The sequence below is a fragment of the Macaca nemestrina genome, unplaced genomic scaffold, assembly GCF_043159975.1.
Source record: "Macaca nemestrina isolate mMacNem1 unplaced genomic scaffold, mMacNem.hap1 Scaffold_86, whole genome shotgun sequence".
Classification (NCBI taxonomy): domain Eukaryota; kingdom Metazoa; phylum Chordata; class Mammalia; order Primates; family Cercopithecidae; genus Macaca; species Macaca nemestrina.
In genome coordinates, this window is record NW_027257877.1 from 135334 (window position 1) to 154597 (window position 19264).

General features: G+C 47.7%; 1 long non-coding RNA gene across 2 annotated transcripts in view; it reads right to left on the reverse strand.

The window, feature by feature from the left end:
- Positions 1–1526: 1526 nt before the first annotated feature.
- The window catches only part of LOC139361653 (uncharacterized), a 94505-nt gene continuing 76767 nt past the window's right edge, over positions 1527–19264 (reverse strand). The window contains exons 2-4 of one of the 2 annotated variants that reach the window (XR_011619233.1): positions 9650–9775; positions 9033–9389; positions 1527–5147 (exon numbers count right to left, since the gene is read on the reverse strand). This is a non-coding gene — a long non-coding RNA (uncharacterized lncRNA). Of the gene's footprint in view, positions 5148–9032; positions 9390–9649; positions 10386–19264 lie in introns of those variants that run through there. The other variant, XR_011619232.1, reaches the window with a different exon arrangement.

Consider the following 19264-nt stretch of genomic DNA (forward strand, 5'->3'; position numbering starts at 1 on the left):
GTGTAAAAAATGTGTCACAAAGGGATGGATTTAGACAGGAGAGCAGTGAAGTAGGTTATAAAATGGTCAGCATAATCCATTTTAATGAATTATTAGCTGAAACATGCAAAGCATTTAGGATTTCTGGCAGAAGTGTACAAACACACCAAATGTTTGTCCGACATTTTCTTCACTGCCGCTGTCTTTCCACAGGGCTGGAGATGTTGTTGACCAACAGCCTTGGGAGGAGAGGTTGCAGCTGAGCCCACACCCTCTCAAACTCCTTCAGACTGTTTGTTTTTGTAGACTACTTTACCATTAACAAATCCTAAGATTTACTCAAGCAGTACAGCAGTCGTTGGCCAGAGTTCAAATTTCTGATTCGAAGGAATCTGCACTCTGCCTGCCAGGATCGACTATTAATGGCTTCGTCCGTAGAGGAGCTGTGTCTTTGCTCACTACGGAACAGTATTGAGGCTTCGAAAGGGGTATTTTGCTGGTCACCTCCTGGTCATCCTTCTGCTCACCAAGAACAGATACTGTTCTCAGCCCCTTACATTTACAAGGTCGTTTAATTCTCACAAAGCCCTTTCAGATAGATGCGACTATTACCCCCCTTTTACAGAGGAGGAAACCGAGAGGCAGAGGACATAGGTGAATTGTCCCAGATCACAGAGCTGGCCATGGAGCTGGGACTTGCACCCGGCCAGCCTGGCTCCAGAGTTCACTGCCCTCCTCCTGTACAGCACGTGTGACCTGCAGTAATCACCGCCCAAACAGGCAGGCACTGCGGATAGCCAAGCACACCTCTTCCGCCTTCAGCACGGAGGACGGTTCGTTTTCATTCTGGTGTTCAGCTCAGTTAGGACTGTGTTTATCACCACAAGGACACACAACCCAGAAAGCTCAGTTCACGTGCCATTGCCTTCTACGGTCATGGTTTTCTACTTGTTGGCCTCATTTTCCTGCGCACTTGGCCTGCTGGGACGTGAATGATGCGTTACTACTTCTACAGAATGCAGGTGAGCAGGTAGCATGGCAAGGTGGGTGATTAGATAAGATTTCCCGACAGCTGGAAGCTTGAGGGAGACCCACGGTGGCCCCTTGTTATTCGTGGACGAGCCGCCTCTGGGGTCGAGCGTGAGTCCCTCATCGCTGGTGCCAGGCGGTGTCACAGTTTTCAGCACCCAACAGCCAGGGCAGCTTCTCTCTGTCCAGCTCGCCCCGCCCCGCCCCGCCCCGCCCCGCCCCGCCCCCCCTGCCCTGCCCCGCCCCGCCCCCCCTGCCCTGCCCCGCCCCGCCCCCCCTGCCCTGCCCCTTTCCTTTAGTGAGAGAAGTTCTCTGACTCTTGGGATTTTGCAGTCAGAAGAGTGATCATTACAATTTTCATTCTGAATATTGTGGCCCTGCTGGACTGCGGTGCAACAGGCTCTTTCATGAAGATTGGCAGAGATGCTGACGGCTAGGGCATCGGGACCGAGGGGAGCGAGCAGGACTCATGGGATACAGCTCATAGAGAGAGGGAGCCTTAGAAACGTGAGGCTGCTCTTCACATGGCCGCACTCTCTCCTGTGTCCTCCGTGGAACCTGTGGAGGGGGCGTTAGGCGCTGGCGCTCTCCGGGGCGTGAGCTCAGTCAGCAAGAGAACATCTGCCTTCCCACCCCCATCTCTGCAGCTGGTTCCTTTGCAGTTTTGATTTTTAGAATGAACGCAGCAACCTGCCCCATTCTGCTGATGCTGCAAAAAGGAGCTGGAAAAGAACGTGCACAGCTTCTCCAGTCTTAGCATTTGTTACCTTGTAGTTTGGGAAACTTTGCTGCCCCAGTACAAGAGTGTGCTGAGGATTCTATTATCCTGCTAGATTCTCCCAGGAGGTGAAGTTGAAAACGAGCTAGATGCGCTCTCTGTCTCTGTTTCTCTTGTCTGTCTCGTCTGCCTGTTTCTCTGTTCCCCTTTTCCTCTCTTTCTTTCTTCTCTCTCCCTCCCTTCCTCCCTGGCTATTGCTGCAAAGAATATTCTTGAATTTGTTTCTCCATATCTTCTGCCTTTCCTTAGAATACATTCCTAAGAGTCTAGTCATTGTGAAAAGCAAACGGCCTTTAGATGTTTTCCAAATCTAACAGATGGGGGTCCTTTCAGACAGAGCTTCATTTTACACTTTTATCAAGAAGCCCGGGGCTCCCTGCTCGCCATGCTGCAGTCGCCCTCAGGAGCTTCATGGAGAGCAGAGGACTTGGGGCTACATCAAGGGCTGTCTTTTTTCCAGTGTCCGGAAGGTATACTTTGGGGGGGGCAGTTGAAGTACGAAAGTGACATCAGCACTTCATGTATGGGATGGGTCGATCAAGTACAGTGTGCACCAGACCCCCAGACTGGCGCTGGGTGGGGACAAAGGACTCCAGTTATTACAGGGTGGGTTGGGCAGGCGGCTGCCCAGCTCTGGGGACAGATGCGTCGGCTCTCAAAGCCCAGGTATCACCTGTCTGAGACTGCACAGCCCTCCTCACCCCTTCAGTTCCTGAAGGGAAAGGCCCCAGGAGACTCTGAGGTGAAGAATGCTCTTCCATTTTCAACTCACCCACCGTTAGGGTTCTGCCCCCTCTACCCTCCAGCCCCCCAACTGTGAAGTTCCCGGGGTCCCTGGCCAGTGACTTGCTGAAGCCTCACTCTCCAGGACCTCTGGAGAGAGGCACCCTACTCGAATGCATGCTTCTCCAGGTATATTTGCTCTGGTAACAGCTGAGAAGAAAAGCCCATCTCTAACAGTTTGATTGCAGGTGGGTGGCCCCGGGGCCAGTGATTTTGGGAAGGTGGGGCTGGCTGGCGCCCTGTGTCCTGACTTTTCTTCTGAGCCTTTGCAAAACCACTTTTGAGAAAAGTAATCGGGGTGGGTACTCCTGGGTGGCATTTTCTTCTAAGTGAAAATCTGTAGAATTCCTGCAGTTGCGGGAGCTGTGGTTTTCTGTCAAGACCCCGTGGGGACCGAGGCTGCCCTTCTGTGTCCTGGCAGTGTGGGGCCTGTTTCTTATCCAGAAGAGTCAGGTGCCTGGCCAGTGAACTGGCCAACTCCAATGTGTGTGTCATCGTATCGACCTAAAATGAAATACAAATAAAACGTCTCATTTCTGGCATGAAAGAGACCTAGGAAGGGCAGGCTTAGGGCCGGCTTCTTCACAATCCAACTGGAAGTAGGGTAGCCGGATCCCGGCATCCATGTCTCCTGCTGGGTGAGGGCCACAGGATCTCAGCACCCAGGGGAGGCAACGATGTTGAAAGAGGCTTCAGAAGAACTGGGCCGGAACAGTGGAATCAAACGGAAAAGACTGTCAATTCAGCCAGCTTGGGGAATGACCAGAAAGCGTCTGTTGCCCCAGCAAGGATTGAAAACAAAGATTCCCAGCAACAGGGCCACAGCAAAGCTCTCTCAGCACACCTGTCCCGGACCGTCAGCTGATGAGAGCTTGTGATTGTACCATCCAAGGAGACGTAGCTATTTGGTCTTCAGCTGGTTCTGGGCACAGAGGGTCTAAGACCCTTGGAATCTTCAGAGTGTCAGAGTGCCTTTGTTTACTCAGGACAGGCCTGCGAGCGGGGGACCCTTAGGCAGCCTCAGGGTGGGTCTGGGGTTCAGACTAGAGGGCTGGATCTGTCAGTCTCCAACCCAATCTCTCACCTGGAGGGAGAGGGCTGGAGCTGAGTCAATCCCCAATAGCCAAAGATGTCATCAACCATGTCTATAGTGACCCCTCTAGAAAACCCTAAATGGTGGGGGTTGGAGAGCTTGCAGGTTGGGGAAAACCTTGACATTCTGGGAGGGCAGTATTCCCACTCCCCAGGGACAGAAGCACTTGCACTTGCAACCCGCCCCCGCCCCCCAGGCCTGGAGCAATGCACCTCTTCATCTGGCTGTTCACAGGTCCTTCATAGTGAACTGGTGACAGTAGGTAAAGGTGTTGCCCTGGGTGCCATGAGCCAGTCTGGCAAGTTATTGACCTTAAGTAGGAGGACATGGCAAGCCTGATTTTTAGGTGGTCGGTCAGAAACAAGGGAGACCTGAAACTTGCCATTGGTGAAGTGGGGGCTGTCTCATGGGTCTGAGACCTTGACCTGTGCGGTCTGCCCTAATTTCAGACCTGAATTCAGTTGTAGAATACACAGTTGGTGTCCAGAGAGGGTGAGAGAAACCGCACACTTGGTGTTAGAAGAGGTGGAATAGGTCATAGGGCCTTCCGTGTCACAGAGGGCGGCCTCATTTGTATTTGTTTCGCCTGTCGTTTATTAATGTGAGAGTACTTTATTCTTTGAAAGGCTTAGAATTAAGAATAGAATAAAAGAAATCAGCTTTATAGAATCCACACTTCTTGGTTTTTAGAAACAATTTGTTTCTAGTTTGCATTTTAAGTAATTGTAATATTTAATATCACAAATGTATTATTACATTGTAATTATAACTATTTTAAATATTACATATTACAATATTTAAGAGAATCTAGGTGTTTGAGCTTCCTGGATCTCTGGTTTGGTGTCTGGCATTAATCTGAGGAAATTCAGCTATTACTGTTACAAATAGTTCTTCTGTTCCTCTTTCTTCCCCCTTGTATTACCGTTATGCATATTTTATGCCTCTGTGGAAGTCCCATAGTGCTTGGATACTCTGTTCTTTTTTGCTTTTCAGTTCTGGAGGTTGGAGTTGGGTATTTCCCTTTCCCCCAGGTCAGAAGGCTCTGATAAAATCCCACCAGGTGAGTCTCCACTTAACTAGCTTCTCTGGAAGGTAGACCTAGTGAAGAGTGCACCCACATATTGAAAAATGATTCTTATTCTCTTTCCCCTGTAGTATGTATGAGGGGATTTTTCTCTCATATTTACACTTCGAGAACCTGGTTGAGCTTCTGATGATACAATTCACAAAAAGCATGAGACCCATAGGCACAGGCCTCCTGGAGGTTTTAACTCTCAGACGTGGCCACAGCTCACTGCAGCAATTTGTCAATTCCAGTTCAGGCTTTCCAATCCCAGCTTTGGTTCCTTGGAGCATTGTGCTCCAGTGTATGGTGATTCATCTGCTTTACCTGTCCAGCCAATCTACAGACAGTGGCTTGCCGGTAACCTCACTTCTCTTGCAGGTTTAAGAACTGCTGATTTTTCAGGTTGCTCAGATTTTTACCTGTGAGGAAGGAGTGACAATTCTCAAGATTATCATGTACGGAACCTGAAATTCCCCAACTCCATTATAGTGAAAAGTGTTTGCCCTTCCTCTGGCTCAAGAATTAAAACGTTTTCATTCTCTGACACGTTGTACTTTGATTCCCTAAATATTTATAATTATAGATTTAAAAACTCAGTTTTCTGCTGTATCAGACATCTAGACTGGCACTTTCCAACAGAATTGAGAGTCCTGTTATAGAACTTGAAACCTTCCTTGTAGCCTCATATAAATATATAAACTAGTATATTTTTAACTCAAAATGCTCATACTATACTTTCAATAAGAAATACAAATAGGCCAGATGCGGTGGCTCAAGTCTGTAATCCCAGCACTTTGGGAGGCCGAGGCGGGTGGATCACGAGATCAGGAGATCGAGACCATCCTGGGTAACACGGTGAAACCCCATCTCTACTAAAAATACAAAAAGTTAGCCAGGCGTTGTGGCGGGTGCATGTAATCCCAGCTACTTGGGAAGCTGAGGCAGGAGAATAACATGAACGCGGGAGGCGGAGTTTGCAGTGAGCCAAGATCACGCCACTGCACTCCAGCCTGGGCGACAGAGCAAGACTCCGTCTCAAAAAAAAACAAAAACAAAAACAAAAAAATATATATATATATATATAAAATATACATATATACACAAATACAGTATTTTCTATTTTTTATAGTAACTAGCATGTCTTTCACACAGCAAATCCACTTCAGACCGGGCGCACTTCATGTGCTCAGCTGCCGCATGTGGTGAGTGACAGAGACCACCCTGCATGTGTGTGCGCTATTTTACTGCCTTTTTCTTGACCACAGACTCTACCTCCTGTTTCTCTGTGTATGCAGTGATGATTTGCTGAATATTACACATTGTGGGTAACTTGTTGAGCACACTCAGGATCCCTAACCTTCCTCTGAAGCTTTGCAGCTCCTGTTTTAGCAGCTAGCACAGGCACTGCTGGGTCATCGTGACATGGGCAGGCTTGGTTGGATTCGCTGTTGGTGTGAATCTGTGGAGAGCTCCAATCCTGCACCCACTCCAATCTCCCCCTCCTGGACCTGGTAGGAGGGCCATGCTCCGCCCACACCTGAGCTCTCTCTGATCTCCCCCTCCCGGACATGGTAGGACGGCCATGCTCCGCCACACCTGAGCTCTCTCTGATCTCCCCCTCCCGGACATGGTAGGATGGCCATGCTCCGCCACACCTGAGCTCTCTCTGATCTCCCCCTCCTGGACGTGGTAGGGTGGCCATGCTCCGCCACACCTGAGCTCTCTCCGAGCTCCGCCTTCTGGATGTGGTAGGATGGCCATACTCCGCCCACACCTGAACTCTCGGCACCACGGTCTGCAGGTGTTCTCCAGAGGGCAAGTGTACTGTGGGTGCATCTCATTCATTCTCCTGCCCTCGCCCTCAGGTTCTGGCTGGTACAGCTGTGGTCACAGACTAAAAACAGCCACCTCATTCGTTTTGTGCAGTTTTACAGTTGTTTAGGGCAGATGGGTGATTTGGGTCCCTGTTCTCTCATCATGGCTAGAAGTAGTTTTGGCAAATTATTCTTTTATCTTTACATTCGGAAACTAAAGGAAAGTTTCACCCATAGAATACTAGCGTTGCGACAATCCTAATGAGAGTTTCTCCAGAAACTAGGATCCAGGTCAGCAGCCAGTCATTTCATAGAAGATAAACTTCAAGAACATTCTCTGAAGGGCAATGAAACTGAGTAAGATCTAACCACTGTTACCAACAACCAAGAAAAATAGGTAAGAAAATGCAGCTAAGATTTGGATCAAGTAAGTACGGTAATAAACATGCAAACTATCGCTAAGCACAAATAGGCTGGGAGTAAAAAATTTTTATGATATTGACATTTACGATTTTACAAAACTGCCCCATATGATGTATCAAGAGGACTCCTGATGAAAATTTACAAAGGATGCTTTATGGCTTATATAAAACTGTTGGTCAAATCCAAATATTTCACAAAAATAACATTTCAAATAATATTCTTTTATATTTTGCAGACATCTGTACAAGGAGGTTATTCATCACACATGACCCAGTAACGTTTGTCAGCGGTTGGATTCAATACGAGAAATAAGCAAATAACCGTAACCGCACTGTTTCTTCCATTTCAAAGTCTTTTCTCTTATACAAAGTGGTCAAGAAAAATGCCCGTTGCCTTACATACTGGTTAGTGCCAAAAATTTGGTTTAAAATATTTCAACCCTTGAAATATTTTACGTCCATGTTGTTAGTTACACAAAGAACACATACAAATACAATTATTTTGCCATAAGTTTTGGCAAATTGTAACCATTAACTAAACAAACAGGAGTAAGCATGTTATTTTTGAGATAGGGTCTTGCTCTGTTGCCCAGGCTGGAGTGCAGTGGCACGATCATGGCTCACTGCACCCTGATCCTCCCACTCCAGCCTCCCGAGCAGCTGGGACCACAGGCACACACCACCATTCCTGGCTGATTTCTGTATGTTTTGCAGGGATGGGCTTTGGAATGTTGCCCAGGCTAGTCTCAAATGCTGGGAACTCAAGCAATCTGCCTGCCTTGGCTTCCCAAACTGCTGAGGTTAGAGGCATGAGCCACCATGCCTGGCCTAATCATTTTTAAAGAGTCTGCATTTATTATCGTTATTTTTTTCTAATTGAGATGGGGGTCTTGCTCTGTTGCCCCGGCTGGAGTGCAGTGGTGCCATCTCAGCTGACAGCAACCTCTGCCTCCCGGGCTCAAGTGATTCTCCCACCTCAGCCTCCCAAGTAGCTGGGACTACAGGTGCACACCACCGGGCTCAGCTAATTTTTTGTACTTTTGGTGAAGACAAGATGTACAAAAGGCATTTCTGTACATTTTGCCATGTTGTCCAGGCTGACCTTGAACCCTTGGGCTCAAGCCATACACCTGCCCTGGGTTCCCAAATTACTGGAGTTATAGGCATGAGCTATCGTGCCCAGTCCTTCATTATGTGCTGTGGCTTAATATTAAAATAAGGAAAGGGAGGAGCCCAAGGGAGCACGTTGGCAGAAAGGGCTCCCTTGTCAACAACTTGCTAGCATGGCATTCACTCCCTTGCCTGGCTGGCACTGCGTTCTTTAGATGAAGAACACGTTATGTGTCAATGAGAAACAGAAACAACATAGGAACACCCTGTCTCTACAAACACTTAAAAATTAGCTGGGTGTGGTGTCGAGCATCTGTGGTCCCAGCTGCTTGAGGTTGAAGTGGGAGGACCGCGTGAGCCCAGGTGGTCACAGCTGCAGTGAGCCAAGAGCTGCCATCATGATGCTGAATTCCAACCTTGGTGACAGAGCAAGACCTTGTCTCAAAACAAAAACCCAAAGTGATGCACTCTAAGTTCTGTCCTTTAAATTCCAGTACCTTCGTTTGTAAAGGTATGTAAAGGTGAAACTCAGGAGCTGCTTGCAGTCATGTGGACATACACTTGACCTCAGCTCTGATCTGAGGCACGTTCTTCTGTCTCACTGCTTGCCAAGACTAAGCTAAACGTCAGAAGTAAAAATACTCCCCCAAATGTTGTATATGTAGCTTCAACGTGGAATGTAAGGCGATTCAGGTCCTTTGAAAGACAAGCTTGCAACAACGGCATGAATAATGTTGGAATCAAAATCACAGAAACTAAACACCAAATAGCATAGGTTCAATCCGTGTCTCTAACAAGTATCTGGATAACTAAACTTTCTGCTTTACTTGGGTGTGAAGATCATGTAATGTAGTTTATAATTATTTGGGCAGAGAAAATGGAGAATTAGCGTAGCTATGTAAAATTCAAGATTAAAGAAAAGCAGTATTATATAGCAGAAATATAAATTGGCTATTACCTTCAGTAATTTAGATCAGGGGTTGGCAGGTCCGTGCACCAAATCTGGTCCGTTGTTCTTGTAAATAAAGTTTTCTGGGTACACAGCCATACGCATTTGCTATCGCCCATGGCAGAGGGCAGAGTTGAGTGGTTGTGAGAGACCTTATGGCCTGCAGGAACTAAAATACTAGCTGGCACCTTGCAGGCAAAGTTTATGACCTGATTCGGGTAGCTGCCTAAACTGTCCAATTCGCTTGTTCTAAAACAATCCAACAATACAGCACACTTATCTGAAGATTTGAGAACACGCATGCACCAGCCTAATCAGAAGAAAAGTCCAATTCCACCCGGAGGGTTACGAACTCTTCCCTTTTCCCTACAAGGAATTAAATGAATAAAACTGTGTGAGATTTTACTGGTATGTATCGTATGTATGAATCTTGATGAAAACTTAAAAATGTGTATTTATACAGATACATAATGTTACTTTTCATACACTGTTTTCGGACTTCTGGTTCACAAAATCTGCATTTCTGCACCATGACTTTGAAGGCAGAAACCCGACTACTGGGCTAGTGGTCAATTCTGAGGCACCCAGCGTGTTCAGGAGGCAGCGTCGGGGAGCGTGTCCCTTACCTGGAGGGGTGTAGGCGTCCATGGAGGTCTGCACGACCAGGGACCTGCGTTTGGAAGGCATAGGCACCGCCATCTTCTGCTCTTTGTGTCTGGCCAGAGCCGCCTGGACAGCTTCCGTGTGGACGTCTGAAACGCAGAGAGCTCAGTCAGTGCTCAGCTGAGGTCCCAGAGGCCAAGCTGCACCCTCCTCTCTGTCCCCGCAGCACGGTTCATCCACCTTCTGAAACTCACCAACAGATGGGTGGGTGAGGAAAGAAAATCAGTGTTTACAGTTCCAGTAAAGACATTAAAATTTATTCACAGACTTTTTTCATTTTAATACTTTAGAATCCATATCCGCAAGCAAACACTGGGTGTAAACTGCACTGAGATTTTTCTTTTTAGGGTGAATGAACCTTGATCTTTGGAGATTCTTTGTAGGTCACACGTTTGAGCCTCCAAATCCTTTCACTGTACCGTTGAGAGGCGTGTGCACGCCTCGCACCCCAACTCACACAGCCACGGTCGCAGCTCAGCTCAACACCGGCCATGGGCCAGGACTGTGTTGGCTATGGATATGGTTTGGCTGTGTCCCCACCCAAATCTCAACTTGAATTCTACATCCCAGAATCCCCACATGTGTCGTGGGAGGGACTTAGGGAGAGGTAACTGAATCACTGGGTCCCGTCTTTCCTGTGCTATTCTCGTGATAGTGAATAAGTCTCATGAGATCTGATGGCTTATCGGGGTTTCCGCTTTTGCTTCTACCTCGTTTTCTCTTGCTGCTGACATGTAAGAAGTGCCTTTCGCCTCCCACCATGATTCTCAGGCCTCCCCAGCCATGCGGAACTGCAACGCCAACTAAATCTTTTTCTTCCCAGTTTCGGGTATGTCTTTATCAGCAGCATGGAAATGGACTAAAACAACCATTAAGACATTTTTGTGGCTATTAACCCATTACATTAATTCCACACATTCACTGAATGCCTTCTCTGTAAGTCCCTATGGGCTGGGGTCGCAGTGGTGATAAGGCAGACAGTCTCATGGCATCTCACGCAGGCCACTTGTTAAGGGATGAGACAAGTGATAGATGGACTAGAGAATTAAAGCAGAGACAGATGCAGCAGCAACTCCAAACTGTGAAGCCAGGGAAGAACCCTCTTAACACAGAATCAGAACAACAGGAATGAAACATACCAGCTGTCAAGACGAGAATCTTCGAGACACAGGCAAAAATCCGTTCAAAGGCCCTAAACTGTCAGTGAGAACGGTGTTAGCAGAATAAAACCACCACCACCAAAAATGGCCAGCGTGAGTGAAGACGGGTTGGGGCAGTTTTCTCTGAAGCTGCGAGAATGATCCCACTGAAAGGGAATCGGACATGGCTTTCTGGCTTAAACCCCCCAAGCTGCCACCTAAGACAGGACCCAGACCCTCAGCATCATGCCCACGAGCAACTCATCACACTGCTTGGTCTTGGTCAGCCTTTGTGCACACTTCTCTCCCTAACTAGATAAAGAGCCTGGTCATCTGGCCACTATTTCTAATTCCCAGGTCAAAAACCACTATGTGACTGACTTGGCTCATGGCCGAAAACTGAAGGGATCAGTGAGGTGACAGTCCACTCACTTGCACAAATCGCTTTTTGTTTTGCATATTCTCCGTTTTAAACTTTTTGGATGTAATTTCAAAGACACAGAAAATCTGCAAGACCAGCGTAGTGAATTCCCACATAACTTACCAGGCTCAACTTAGGCCCAACTGCTCCTATCTTACATCACTGCTTTCCCCCCTCGCCCATGAATTTTCTAAGTCAAATGAAAATAAATTTCAGATACTATGTCCCTCCATACCTAAATGTTTCAATGTATTTCCTAAACACAAGGATATGCTCTCACATTCACTTTCCTCAAGATCCGGAAATTTAACTGTCATATACAAAGTTCACTTTCAAATGCTGTCAACTGTCTCCATAATTTTCTTACTTTGTCTTCCTCTTTTACGATCCAATCCAGGATGATGAATTGATTTGTCATGTGATTTTTACCCGTCCAGCATCCAAGTTTCTCAGGTTTTGTGTTTCTTGAAATTGGAAATGTGAAAGAATACAGGTCAGTTATTTTACAGCTTGTCCTTTATTTTGGTATCTTCCGGACTAGACTCAGGAGTATGCATTTTAGCCGGGACACCGCAGAAGTCTGTCCTGTGTGACAATGTTAACATCGGCAACTCAGTGAAGGTGGTGCCTAAGTGCCTCCAAAGCAAAGATGCTACTTCTCGCGTTGAAATTAAGATTTGGGAGGAGACACCCTGACACTATGTGCATATTCTGTTTTCCATGAATTCTCCACTACTAGTTTTAGCAGCCACAGATTTCCTGTCATTCCTTCTAAATCATTAGATCTTCCATATTCACTGAAAAATAATTATTTTATCTTTCAGCATTCATTTACATATGTCCATATGTACTCATGGAGTCTGGCTTCGTGGGTTATGATTCATAGTTACAATGGTTTGTTCTGTTGCTCAACTGGTCCCAGATTTGACACCGGATTCCCCAGCCCTTAGGCCAGGGCTCCTTCTAGTGAAGAACGGTGTTTAGAAGCTAAGAGTGGGCACCGGGTGCTGCTGGGCATTGCCGGCAAGTAGAACACACACACGCATGTACACGCATGTGCACCCACACCCATCCACAGGCACTTCTGTCCCTGTCTACATCTGTCGGGAGCCACCAGCTTATACTTGCACCCCCTGCTGCAACCTAATCCCACGTGATCCATTCCAGGCTTTGGCCTTTTCTTATTTCTACCTCTTACCAAGAAAGAAACCTGGCACCTGCAGCACTCAATATATTCACTGATTTATTAAGCTTATTTGCTTAAGCCTGGAGATAAAGAAATGCTTTCAGAATTGCTATCTAATACCACGGTGAAAAATCTATCGAGTTCAGTGCTCATTTGTAATTATTTTTTCATTGTTTTTTTGGAAGGTAGGGAGTACAAAGTATACACAGTGAAATGTTCAGATCTTGAGTACACTTGGCGCATTTCGATAAATGGAAATCTATTACCCTAATCAAATCTTTTGCATCAAAGTTCCCACAAGTCCCCTCCCAGTCAATCCCAGCCCTCAAGAGACAGCCACTGTTCATTCTCGAGGAGTGTTCTTGGCGCTCTTCCGTCACCCGAGACTCGCATAGATTCTCCATTGTCACATGGACTCCACGGCGTGGTGTTCACTCTCTGCTCAGTTCAAGGCTCCTGGAACTCATCCCCGTTGTCTGTTTTGGTTTCAGCATTTTGTACGTTTTTCCTGATGGGAACTAGGACAATGTATGAATATATCAGAATTTGCTCATGTTTCTCCAGATGAGAGAGATTTATGTTGTTTCCCGTTCTTGGCTATGACAATTTACTCTGGAGATAATGTGCATTCTTTTACAAGGACACACATTTTCTGCTCTCCTTGGTGAACGTCTACAGCATACCTGCTGGGCCATATGGTAAGTGTACACATTTTAAAGAAACTGCCACAGTTTGCAGAAGTGGCTGTGCCGTTTTAAGTATCCTTCCGTCTGAGATCCAGTCTGTCATATCTTCACCAACACCTGCTACTGTCCTCCCTTCTCCACTCTTGTGAAGGGGAACCTCGTGGGTTTAAGTTGTACTTACCCAATGACTCCCTGGGTGAGCACCTCTCATGGGCCACTGGGCATCTGTATACATCTGTTGCGAAGAGTCCATCTTGCATGCTTGCAAAATTCACATCATTTCTGGTTGGTTGTACATTTCCTAAAATGTTCTAAATAAGGCCCTGTATCTTCTGTACATCAAGCATCTCCCTGCTTCCAAGTCTTTATGCCTCTTAGTTCTCCTGACTCACTTCACAGACGAGGGACCCCGTGCGCACCATGCGAACCTGAAGCACGGAGAATGGCCATGCTCCCGACACCCCTGACTGTGGGCAGAGCTTCCCGGCTGCCACCACCGAGGAGGGGGTACAGCTCTTGTTTCTCAAGAGTGGCCTTTATCAAACGGAGAAAGTTCCCTTCTGTTCCTGATGTGATAGGAAATTCGTATAAGGACTATTAAATTTCAACAGATGTTTTCCAGTGTCTACCGAGAGGATAAAATAAATGGGTTTTCTGCTTTATTTTTTGTTAATGTGGTGAATTACATTGATTTTTGAATGATGAGCCAAATGTGCAATGCAAAACTACAGATCATGAGAACAAACTCTAAGTGTTCATGGTATTCTTATCCCTTTTACATATTTCTGGGTTTGATTTAGTAAGAATTTGTTCAAAGCTTTGGCATCTGTATGTCAATAAGAGTGAAAGGTGTGAGATTTTGCCTCGCATGCCAACTAACAAAGGGAGCCAACACCAGCCCAATGCACTGACGGAGCCGGCACATTTCCGGGCCAGAAACAAAGGGCTTGTCACACACAGTGGGGCAGCAGGACCCACTAACCCCTGTCGATATTCAGGATCACACAATGGGGCAGCGGGACCCACTCGCCCCCGTCAACACTCAGCAACGTCCTGTATCCCTGTACAACGACAAGATGTTATTTAGGCAAAACAAAATTAACGATCATGTAAAGAACTGCTTACATTTTTCTCTTCTGAGAAAATTTGTTTTTAGCAACCATGGCTCTCAAGGCACTCACTTGCACATTATACATAACACTGCTTGTGGCCAAAGTCATGGTACCTTCCTATTCTTAAATAATTTACCAAGAGTTCTGAAACGTGAGTATTTTAAAGAGAAAAGAGGTATGTGGCTTACCCCAGGCTAAGGAGTGAGTTAGTTGGACAATTCTTGTGAAATATGTGCTTTTTCTAATTAGAAAATCTGAGAACAAGGTATCAGTGTGAGTCTGTTATCTCCATGAAGGAGTGAAATGGATGCTGGGAAATTGAAGGAGCTTCAGAACGGGAATCTCACAACCTCAAATGGGGAGACCAGCAATTGGGAAAGCAGTCACTCTGATTCATGGAGTTTTCAGAGATTCACGTCCACTCCGTCCTGCATTTGAGCGACTTTTCTTCTTGTGATGTGGACCCGATAGAAGAGAGGTCCCACGTAGACATTCGGCATTTGTGAGGGTCTGGCACCGTGACTCACTTCTACAGATTTAACATGTTTGTGTATAAATTACAATGGCTCAACTCTATAAAAACTGATAGCAGTTATGGATCAATTCCCTCATTTCTCACTTGGGCCACACTTCCTGTTTCTGCAAGAACATATCGCTTGGCTAGAAGACACGATGTTGACATTGAAAGGAAAAAGGACCTTGTATAAAAATGATGTAGAGAATTCTTCTCAAAGGCCACTGGGACACACACTGTGTTGGTGACTAGCTGTCTACCAGCGCGGCAGCGAGAGAGACAGAGCTCCACTCATGAGCAGTCACGGCTCCAGTGACCCACACCAAGACCCCCAGGGTGATGAAAGGCCAACCAGCAGCCTTGGAACGGACACTTCCCTCCTGAAATAGCTTCCCGAAACACAACAAACAGTGATAATTGCAGGCATTTCTATGACTGGGAAGCAAGAAACCCTCCCAGTCCTGTTCCTTCTACACCACATCCAGAACAGGCGTACACCCGGTGTAGAAAGCTCCCAAGGCCTGAACAGATCATTCGATTCTAATTCAGACTGACCTAATCTCTGCAGTGCAGTCCTACAAACAGACTTTCAAAGAGTTACCAAACCACTACCTCAAACCTCATGCTTTCTCTGCTTCGAAAGAGGACATGCGGCTCGGTTTATACAGCCACCAGAACACACACAGGGTATTATCTTATTGCCCTTCAGTGCCAAGAAGAATCCTGTGGTCTCTCACGGTAAAAACAAAACCACAACCACCACAACCCAGCTTTTCAAGTTGCAGGGAGTTTTACAGCCTCTTTCTATGTCGTCTTCCTTTTTGCCCCAAACTGGATATTCTTTTTACTTTCTCCTTATTTCCTGAATATAATTTGATCAATATAATCAAAGTGCTTGTGTTAGAAGCAACTTTACTTAAAAAGAATGGAAAGAACTACATCAAAATATTAAGAGTAGCCATTTCAGGATGACAAGAGAACAATATATTGTTTTTGCTCATTCTTTTCAACATTTGCAAAGTTTTTTGCCTTGAGTGCAGTCACTTTTGCCATCAGAGGTTACAGTGCTTGATGGAATGAGGCCATGAAGCACACACACCACCGAGTTTCTAACACAGAGCAATCTGAGGAAGGATAGAGACACAGGAAAGGTTCATTTTAAAGCAACGCAGGCGTTTTTTCCATAAAGGCAAAAGACATTCTTAAAAATGTTTGCACCATACACAAGTCTGCTAAATTTAGTCAAAAAACAGAGAAAACAGTAACAGAAGAACACTTTAGCCCACAAGGAGACCAGCACACCCAGCTCGAGACCACTCCAGATGAGGAGTGGAGAGTGGTTTCCTCACATCTGACCCACAGGATTGGGTAACACGAGCAGGAGGGAAACATGGGGACCACAGAGTTGTCAGACTGTGGACTGCACAGCAAGAGACAGCAACACAAACTAGCGGAGTAATTAACTATTGTAAAAAGAGGTCCACATTCTATTTTAACCTGAAATCAGTGGCACGGGGACCACCACACCACCCTGCAGTTGCCTCCTCCCTCCCCCACACACAGCAGCCTCCTGGGACAACATCCTACTTCCAACTTGCAGTTGCCTCCCGTGCCACCCCCCCACAGTGGCCCCCTACAACATCATCCTACTTCCACCCTGCAGCTGCCTCCCATCCCCAACACACAGCAGCCTCCTGGGACAACCTCCTACTTGCTGCCCACAGCCTGGAGACCCCAAAGCATGGAGGAGCTTAGCGAGCCACACAGCATTCCCCCTTCACACCTGGGAAGTCAGCCCCTCACTGAAGTGGGTCCTGTGCCCACCAGCTGTGCACGATCAGAGGTGTGAGGTTACGGACCTGGTCACCAACTGTGCAGAGAGGCGTCAGGTCATGGACCTGGTCATCCGTTGTGCACGATCAGAGGTATGCAAGGTTCCAGACCTGGTCACCCACTATGCACAATCAGAGGTGTGAGGTGATGGACCCGGTCACCCGCTGTGTACGAATAGAGGTGTGTGTGGTTAGTGACCTGGTCACCAGCTCTGCACAATCAGAGCCACGCGAGGTTACAGACCTAGTCACCAGCTGCACCCAATCAGAAGCTTTTGAGATTAGGGACCTGGTCACCTGCTGTGCACAGAAGTGTGAGGTTATGGACCTCGTCACCCGCTGTGCATGATCAGAGGTGTGCGAGGGTTAGGGACCTGGTTACCTGCTGTGTCCAATCAGAGCCAGGCAAGGTTACAGACCTAGTCACCACCTGCGCCCAATCAGAAGCTTTTGAGGTTACGGACCTGGTCACCCACTGTGTGGGATCAGAGGTGTGCCAGGTTAGGGACCATGTGCGTAGTGATAGACCTGATCGGCAGCCAAGACACCTGACGTTTCCAGTGTCATCCCGGCTTCTTTCAAAACTGGAAAAGTCTTCAGATATTTCCCAAAAGCTTGTCCATCTTTGAAAACGATATGCGTGTGCACAGGTGATACCGATGACTGAAGATTGAAGGTTAGAGCATTCCAGCCCCATGCCCATGTCCCATCCCATCGGTGAAAACTTGAGCACAAACATCTCCCTCTCTGAAGCTCCCTGAACCCGGTGGCAGGCCTGGGACTCAAGGTCCAGTGTCCTGTCAGTTACACTGAACAAAATGTAATTCAACACTGGCCATGGGCCCTATGCTTTAAAAACCGCATAGAAACCTCCCAAAGAACTACAATCTATGAAAGCTTTCATGGCTAGTATTTTAGGACGACTGACCAATCTTGACCTAAATCAAAGCCGACACTGCCCAAATTAACTCTGACCCCAACTTCGTGCAAAGGCAGCCATCCCCTGGCCGTCGGTGTGACCAGCAGCCTGGGCACAGACAGGACCAGCGCCAGTCCCTCCCTGCACCTTAAACGGGCTTCTGAGCTGCTGTCCATGATCAGTGATGGTGATGCCCAGAGCAGTTTTCCAGGAAAGCAGTAAACCTTTCAGGTCCTCACCTCACGAGGATGGCCATGTATAAATCAACCACCTTTGTTACTGCCCTGCCATTCTCAAAGAGGGGATGGGTTAAACTTCTTCCTCCTCCACATGCCCAACACAAGGTACATCTGCCCCAGCACGAGGCTCATCTACTTAATCCCGGGAAACACACAACCCACAATCAGAGGCCGTTCACAATCAGAGGTCGCGCACAATCAGAGACCACACACAATCAGAGGCTGCACTGAGACCACACACAGAGACCACACACAGAGACCCACACAATCAGAGGCCACAAAGAGGCCAGAGGCCACAATCAGAGACTATACACAGTCAGAGGCTGTGCACAAGCAGACGCCACGCACAATCTCTGCAACCTCAACAGAAACTGTTTCTGATCATTCACCTGAGGCCACCAAGTTTAAATGAGAGGCCCAGGTTTTAAAAGACACAAGGAGTTCTCTGAAGGCAGACTCCGTGCATTCCACCATCAGCACCATTTGTGCCTGTCACAGTCAGGAAGAACCACAACCACGTCTCGGTGCCCTTGCAGTGCAGGGCGCTGCGTTTCTCCCCCTTTCCAAACCCGCGGCGGCTCCTGGCGACCCAGCGCCTCTGCTCAGCCAGGCGCCCCCAAGACCTTCCTCCCTCACCTCACAGGGGAGCTCCCGCAGCCGGGCTATCTGGCTCATCACTCCGATTCAGTCACTTACACCCTCATTCCAGGCTGAAAATCTCTTCTGAAAATATCCAAATCTTACCCACGTCAGGCTCCATCTTTTCCCCAGAGCTCCTCACCCCCTCCAGAGCAGCAGCCCTGGTGCCCGTGCAGCCGGGGCCTGGGGGCGGATCCGTGGGCTCAGAGCACCCAGCCCCTCAGCCCCTCTGTGTGTCCCCTTACTCCCTGCTCCCTGGCGTTAATGCCCTCCATCCTCTATTTCCTGATAGGCAAAAGAGGGTTAATTCTAAGAGTGCTAACCGAACTCGATCACTTAACACCATGTCGGGCCCAGAATACCCCTTGATCAATGACAGGTATTGCTGCGCTGTTACCATTGCGCTGGGTCCAGGTTTCCTGTGAGCCCTTTAGGCTCTTTGCCGTAAAGGCCACTCAATGGTCCTGTCCAAGCCTGTCTGTGGCAGATGGACAGGTGAGTGGCCGATGCACACGTGTGATGCTGAATGGGATCGTGCAAAGCTGGCCCCGCGTATTTTGGTCAACCTAATAAAAAAGGAGCCCATGCTTGCTTGCTGCCGCCCTGCGGCGTCCAGAAGGAGCCGCTTAAAGGCAACTGCGCCACACCTACCTTCTTGGAAGGAGACGGCAAGACCAGATTGGCTGGAGCTGGGAAGTTGTGCCCTACAGATCAGGGCTGCGTGACCCAGGGAAGGCATCACTCGAAATACCTGCTGGAAGGCGGCCAATCCGACCCGACCGTCCACCTCCAGGGTCAGCCATGGGGCTCCTCTTGATGTGTCATCCTGATCACCCCTCACAGAGGAAATGAGCCTTTGACTTCAGCCTGTCCTAGGTGCAACACCAACTC